At 33.7% G+C, this 7451-nt stretch overlaps 1 protein-coding gene across 2 annotated transcripts in view; it reads left to right on the top strand.

Annotated features, from left to right (window-relative positions):
• LOC108689036 (diacylglycerol O-acyltransferase 1) overlaps positions 1-7451 on the top strand; it is a 102866-nt gene that overhangs the window by 89515 nt on the left and 5900 nt on the right. The window lies entirely within an intron of this gene.

Raw genomic sequence — 7451 nt, 5'->3', positions numbered from 1 at the left:
ATGTTAAAAGAGAATGAAAATAATAATATATAGAAGTTTAGCTATCGAATGGACAATTTTCTACACAAATAATCATCTTATTTGGTTAAAGCAAGTTTCGCTGTATTATTTTATGTATGAATTTTAGTTTGAGCAAGTTTCCTTATAATTACGGAAAGAACGCTTTTGCTAAAGTTTTTAAAAATTTAGGTAAATACAGATCTGAAAATAACTTTGTTGAACCATCAAAATAATTACCGTAAATGTAGGTAACTTGGGACAGTGTAGATAATTTGGACAACAATTGTATGTTTGTTAAATTTAATCATGGAATCGATCCAGTCATTAAAGATTTAAAATTTAAACTTTCTTTAGTGACTCATGGATCGATTCCATGATTAAATTTAACAAAAATACATGCTGTTTCAAATTACCTACCTGTCTCAAATCACCTATATTTACAGCACGTATAAAAATTTCATGATAAGTAATGCTGCAAAAAGTTTTGATAATCTAGCAACAAGTTTGTGCACTCTACATAATTATTTTGATATTCCAACAAAATTATATATAAATTTTCAAATCTTTATTTAGCTAAATTTCTAGATACTCCAGCAAAATCATCATCTTCGTGTAGTGATAATTTAGATTTATCATCATATTGCGATACTGTTTTTATATCTTATTTGTGAAAAAAAGAGAAAGACAATGTATATAGATACTTCCAACTTTCAGTGCTAGATTTTCGCTCTTTTTCCTCAATATACTTCTTACGAAGAAAGTCTCGAAGAAATATTTGCGAATTCAATCTCTCCCCTCCCGCAACAAAACGCAGTTTCCATCTGAGTTTTGTTACGACTACAAGCTTGTTCGATAGAACGCGGGATAGAGAAAACTTGTATTAAACTACGTGTCGTCGATAAATGCTGCGCTTAATATAACGCGTTGTAAATCTATTCCGTACATAAGTCTGCAAGCTGGCGCTAACTTTCTTGTACGAACATTTACCAAGAACATAATCCGGAATACTTAAGATAGAATTTCCAAATAGATAACAAGAATATTCAAAATCCTTAAGATTATTCATAACTGTTCTGATTCGATGCTGTATATTTTGTCATTTTATTCATTTATGTTCTTTCAACGGTTTTTAATCTGAAAGAATAGAATGAGAGACGGTTAGCTTCACTGTTCTTGGTTAGATCTTTACAATAAGTTGGATCTGTTACAAGTCAGAAAATAAAATAAACTATCCGTGGAAACGTGAAATAGGAATGTTGTGTTTCTTCAAGGAAGAGCGAGTTTAGAAAGAGATACGGAGAGGATTTTGTAAGAGCTTCAGGGTCCTCGCAGGAAGTACGCCGGAATCTATGAATTCCTGATTTAAGTTTCGTCGTGCGTCGGTCGTATTCCCGTGACGCTTCCGAGTGAAATATGCATGCTCGACGATGGAAAAAGGTCGTTTGTCGCCAACTCCGTAGGAAGATCGATGCACAACGATATGCCGAAGATGTTTCGATACTTCCGATTCGCCTGTTTTTTCTGCCACTATAAAAGCAGTTGCTGGAAAGTGAATATCGGAACAGTATAAATCTATCTAAGAGAACATAATCTTTTTGGAATAACCGGTTATGCATTTTTATAGAATCTATAGAGGAGCCTTTACTTTCAACGATAGCTTCTTGTTGAATTTCAAGTCGATCTTTTCTTCGCCGTAGTTTAATCTTCAAACTATTGATAATCTTGGAAAGAAATTTTTGTAAAAAATAAACCTTATCTGAAATTATCTTAACATTATAGAAGATTAATTTCTTTCGATATTCAATTTATATTATATAGCTGTTATTCTTTGTATTTTTAACTTTTGTGATAAAATAGATTAGATAGTCTTTGAATTTTTAATTTCTGTATCTGCAGTTGAACGAATATACTATTAATTTCTTTCGATATTCAAGTTATATTATATAACTATTATTCTTTGTATTTTTAACTTTTATGATAAAATAGATTAGATAGTCTTTGTATTTTTCTGTACCTGCAGTTGAACGAATATACGATTGCTTTCTCCGCACATCGAGAACATATAACAAAAAGAAAGTAAAGAACTGAAAAAATGGATTAGTATATGTGCAATGCAATAGTTTGTTCATGCAAGCGTCATAGCACTCATCGCGTTCTTGCATCGCGCGCCGACACGCTTCGCTACTCTTCGACATTCAGACCGGCCCAGGCGATTCCGCATCCGTTCGTCCGCCGTTGCTTGTTATTCTCTCGTTAGCTCGGTTGCTCCGGATCGGAACTAGCCGGCCGTAGTGTTTCGAGTGCTGGGCGGAGTTCAGTGAACCGAATTCAATTATATAAATTCGTCCCAAAGCGACTGTCCTCGGGAGCGTGTATAACGGCGCGCGGTAAACTAGCCCGCGTCTGGCCGTTCGGTAGACGTCGATTACTTGCGATTAAAACAGTAGACCGACGGTCGTGCATGACCGAGTTTTGTTATGGAACTTTCGTTCACTTCACGTTAATTGATCGTTGAGCTGACTGTGCTCCACTGTTAATTATCGGCCCGTTCGTCGACTCGCGTCACCGAGCTTTTATCACTGAGGCACCTCAGCACGCGACTATAATGGGGATGTAAAATAAATATGTAAGCTTTATTATATTTACGAAAATCTTAAATACGACTATATATTTGTTTGTAAGCTTATTCTACAATTACATTAGCATATTGTAAGTGATAGTAAAATTGACTAATAACCGATAGAATATAAGGAGAATATTCTATTATAATTGGTTGATTCTTACCGAGAAAAAAATGTCGAAGCAAATGCTTCTTCAATATTTATTAGTTACGAAAAAATTTGATTGATGGCGAAATATACATTTTTGTGAAATATATCTTATTAATTATTAATAAAAAAAAGATAAAATGACTTATTTTCTAGAAATAAAATTTTATTTCGTTATATTTAAATAAAGATTTATTTCAGTGAAATAAATATGTTTCTCGTAAATAAATTTTTCAGTCTTTCCTCAGTATACAGCTACAATCATTTATAACTATGCTTATACAATTGTAGAATGGACTTTACAGTGTTTTAATATATTGTAACATCTGACTTGCAGTTGATTTATCTATTCGTGATACATTATTAGTATCAAAAGTCAATAAAATATGACGAATTTAGATATTAGAGCAAATATACATAGTACTAAAATAAATTTAAGCGCACAAAAGAAAAAAAACTGTAAAGGATATTAACTTCTTCAATACCAGTATTTTTGAAGTCTCAAAATAATAGTAACATTGGTTATTGAAACAGAAAAAAGTCTTTGATGTGTCTTTTAATATCATGCGATAGAGAGAGGAAAACACACATATACGCACACACATGTACATATACCAGCCTCAGGGCAAAATAAATTTCTTCGTGTAGAAGTAACCGTTCCTTTCCACCAAAGCAAGGCAAAGGATTGCTCATTTACGACAGCCGCGACATTCTATTTGTCCTTGCGCACGTGGAGGAAAAATAATTGTTTGCCGATCGCCGGACTAAGTCCGTCCCTCGATCTTTCGCGCACCCTTACTTTTCGTTTACACCGCAAATAGCCGCGAGAGACCATGGACCTCGGGATCAGTGTGACCGTCGTGGGTTAATTGCGGTTCTTATGTACGAGGGTGGCACCGGAAGAAACAGGGCGGAACTGCAATGCGGGACGGGACTTTAATCTCGTCGTAATGGGGAAACGCAATTTTCCCGCAGTCCGCTTTGCCAATGAGACCCTTTCTCTCTTCTACTCCTAGCTCTCTTTCTCGGCTCGATCTCATCTTTTGCACACGCCCGCGTATCAGTGCTTCGAAATCCCTTTGACTTTGAAAATCATTCGAAGTGCAAAACGGCTATAATGGCCGATTACCTCATCGCTTTTATCTATCGATCACAAGGATTACAATATAGGCACATTCTAATATCTGACATAATCCTCGACTATGTAAAACATATTCATGCCTTATTAATATATAACTTCGAATAACGATTGGTCATGTCAAAAGAGATATATATCAAAATACTGTAATGTTATTTCTATTATCTCTAAAATATTTTTCAGCAATGAGATATAAATAGCCAGTCTTCGTAATTGATCAATATCCTTAATACGAGTCTTTTCGAACAATCTTGAGTGGCAATTTCGATTATATTCAACATTTGCATACTTTGTGAAATATAACCCCACTCTCCCGTTCGCAAGCCAATAGCTGACTCTCGATAAAGTTAAAAAATTCAATCCGTCCTCATTTACATTCTCTATCCCGACCGTTATTACTGAGTTATACCTTTCACATGTTAATGTCTTTCTAGACCTAGTAAGCGTAAGCCGTCTCCGATAGACAGGTACATGTCGTGCACCCTCGAGACACGGAGAGAGAATGGCAGCTGAGAGGAAGGGTAATGTCAGCGATCGAGAAGAAAATGGAAAATATCGATTGCCAACATAATGCGATGCACGCGCTTAGGCAGGTCGACTTATTCTCCTACTTTTTTTTTCTCAACGACTACTAATGATGCGGATACGTCGATCCGTATTACGCGCATGTAGAAAATCTCACGGATTGTCCGCAGCGTTTCGTAATACGATATTCCTGCATTATCGATGAAAATCGACTGTTGGATGGTGTATGTAAGCCAAGCACGCATTAATGTTATGCGGCCGGCGATGAGATCAAGCACGAATCGAACATATTGCTGGTTCCTTGCATGGGAATCAATGTTTGAGTCGCGCATCAATATGAATGAACGCTCTCCTTCGCGCGACTTGTGGATAATATTTTCTAGGAACTTTTTGCTGGTTTTAGAATTATATTTCTTCTTTAAATTGATAAATAATCCATATACAATTAACTTGATAAAAAAAAAGTCTTCTCTCTAAATCTTAATCAGTGAGAAATCAATAATTATACAGTGGTATATACTTGGCACTGGATAATCATTGAATTCAATTAAAAAAGAAACAGCATTTTATAATTAAAATACTAATATTTTCACGTTAATTTCATCTTCTTTATAAAATATTTATACATTAAAATAAATATTGGTTAGATAGAAATAATAATGATTAGCTAGTTTAGAGATTTCCATATTTAATTTACTGATTATGACATTGACATTATTGATACATTACTGATATCAGTAATTATTCACTGATTCAAATTTAGAGAATTTAATGAAAAAAGAGATGGATTACTATATATATTTGCATTTCTGATAATGCATGACTAATTTCAAAAGATCTAAGAATTCAAAGATTGATATGTATCTAAATATTTATTAAAAATAGATATAAAAATTCAAGGATTGTCAAAAGATAGAAGTTTTCAAAATTCTAACTATATAGATATATATGATGTACAAACGAGAATTTAAAGAATTGAATATCTGAGGAAATCAATATTTTTCTATCTTCGAAGTTTCTTACTATTGGCGAAACAATGTACACCTGCGTATCCTTTGGGCGCATTTTTATCCTTTCGGAAAAATTTTACATCTCTCATATAACTGTCTGAAAAGAAAGCACTTTCTTTTTAGGTAGCCTCTGGTCAAAAAAGCAGCTTAAAGTTTACCGCTTTTTCCTTTGTGGTATCGTCGACGTGTCTCAAACGATTCACTGGCTTCTGCTATAGTCTCTGTGCCACTATCTTTTTTCCCCTCTCCGTAGATCTCAACCCTCTTTCTTCTTCGGTAGCATCCCCAAGTAAACGAAATTAAAACGCCGAGGTAAGTTTTCCCGGACTACGTGGACGCCGGAAGAGACTGCTATAGGAACCAAGAGGAAGTGCTGAGGGCTTTCTGTCCTTTTTTCGCGAAAGTGCCACGAATGCCTTGCGGCACAAGAGACTTGACCTTTGTGCCTGGCAACATTATTAAGTCTTTTGCCTCGCGTGAGAGAGCTCGGTGGAAGCACGCGGATGATACCGCGACTCGGCAGCCTCGAAATGGCATCCGAAACGAAATAACTTTGAAATTCTTCGTCATGAAAGCAAGCGGTACGTCGAGAAATTTTCACGAAAGTATTTGTATGATACTGAGATCGAGCCCATATCCTCCTTTCTACTTTTCTTATTCTTTTTGTCGCTACTTCTTTGATGCGGAAACATTTATTTTGGTTGTCGTTGCATCACGAGAGGCATGAATCGAGCATAAAAGAAAAACAATCAATTTTAAAGTTGAAATAAAAAATAAAAGTATGTAAAGAAATAATAATATACCTACATAGCGATGAAATCACGTGTTGCTTTTTTTTTAGTTTTTCGAAAGTATTTTAAAAGTATTTAAAAAAGGAAGCATACATTAAGAAAATATGGCTACAATAAAATACACAAGGACTTTTAACGTAGTATTATGTACGCGATAAATGATCAAAGACTCGGTTAAAGTCACTTCCATTAAAGCGTAATTAAATGAACAGACGGGATAATTTATAAGTTCGTTATACAGTCCTCTCACTTTCATTTGCAGATGCGTAAATAATACTGTAATACGCTCGTCTCCGCGCCCTGATTATCCTTGTTTTAGTTTAACTTTTTTAGTGTCATGAGGTGTCACATTTTATTCAGTCCATTAAGAACTTGATACATTGCATATGTATGTGCATAAGAAAGCTTCGACAATTTTTTTGATCTTTTTATAATCGCGCTTTTTTCTTGCCGTTTGCATTTCAAACGCATCTTACTACTCTTATACGTGTTTCTCGTCTGCGAGAATTTTTATATTACTATTTACTACTTTTTTTTTTTAATAAACGTATCTTCTATTTTTAAATAATTCTCAGGATTTAAATATCTTAAAAAAGAAAAATATAATGTCTAGTAATATCTAATTAGAAACTTATAATTATAAAGAAATATTAAAAATCATTTAAAATAAATTTACAATGAAATATCATTATTTCCATGCATATAAATAAAGATATATCTAAATTATTAACTTTCTGTATAAGAAAACTTAGACAGATATCTCTCTACTTACGACTACTTTAAGTTACGGATTCTTAGACTTACGATCGATTCGCTAAGAATTAGAAAAGATGAAGAGTAAGTTAAATTTACTTAGAGATTAAAATTAATCTACATTGATGTAAACCGGCATTAACTTATTTTTTCACATAATCTTATTATTATTATTTATATTCAAAATGATTAGTAATATAAATATTACGAGAAGAGAAAAAAATAATAAACATTTAGGCCCATATTCAGAATGTGTTTTTTTTATCAACAAAAACTCGCTTTTATTTCTAAAATTCTATAGTATGCGTAAATTATAGCATGTTAGCGTGCTAACATTGTTGTAAACGCATTCTGAATACGGATCTTATAGTATATGATTATTATATATATGACTTATGATCGAAGTCTCCCCCCTTGTAAATAGAAAGATACCTGTATTGTACTCTATAAATAAAATCGTGAATAT

Source organism: Atta colombica, unplaced genomic scaffold, assembly GCF_001594045.1.
Source record: "Atta colombica isolate Treedump-2 unplaced genomic scaffold, Acol1.0 scaffold254, whole genome shotgun sequence".
NCBI lineage: Eukaryota > Metazoa > Arthropoda > Insecta > Hymenoptera > Formicidae > Atta > Atta colombica.
This window is presented reverse-complemented; position numbering and strand designations above follow the sequence as displayed.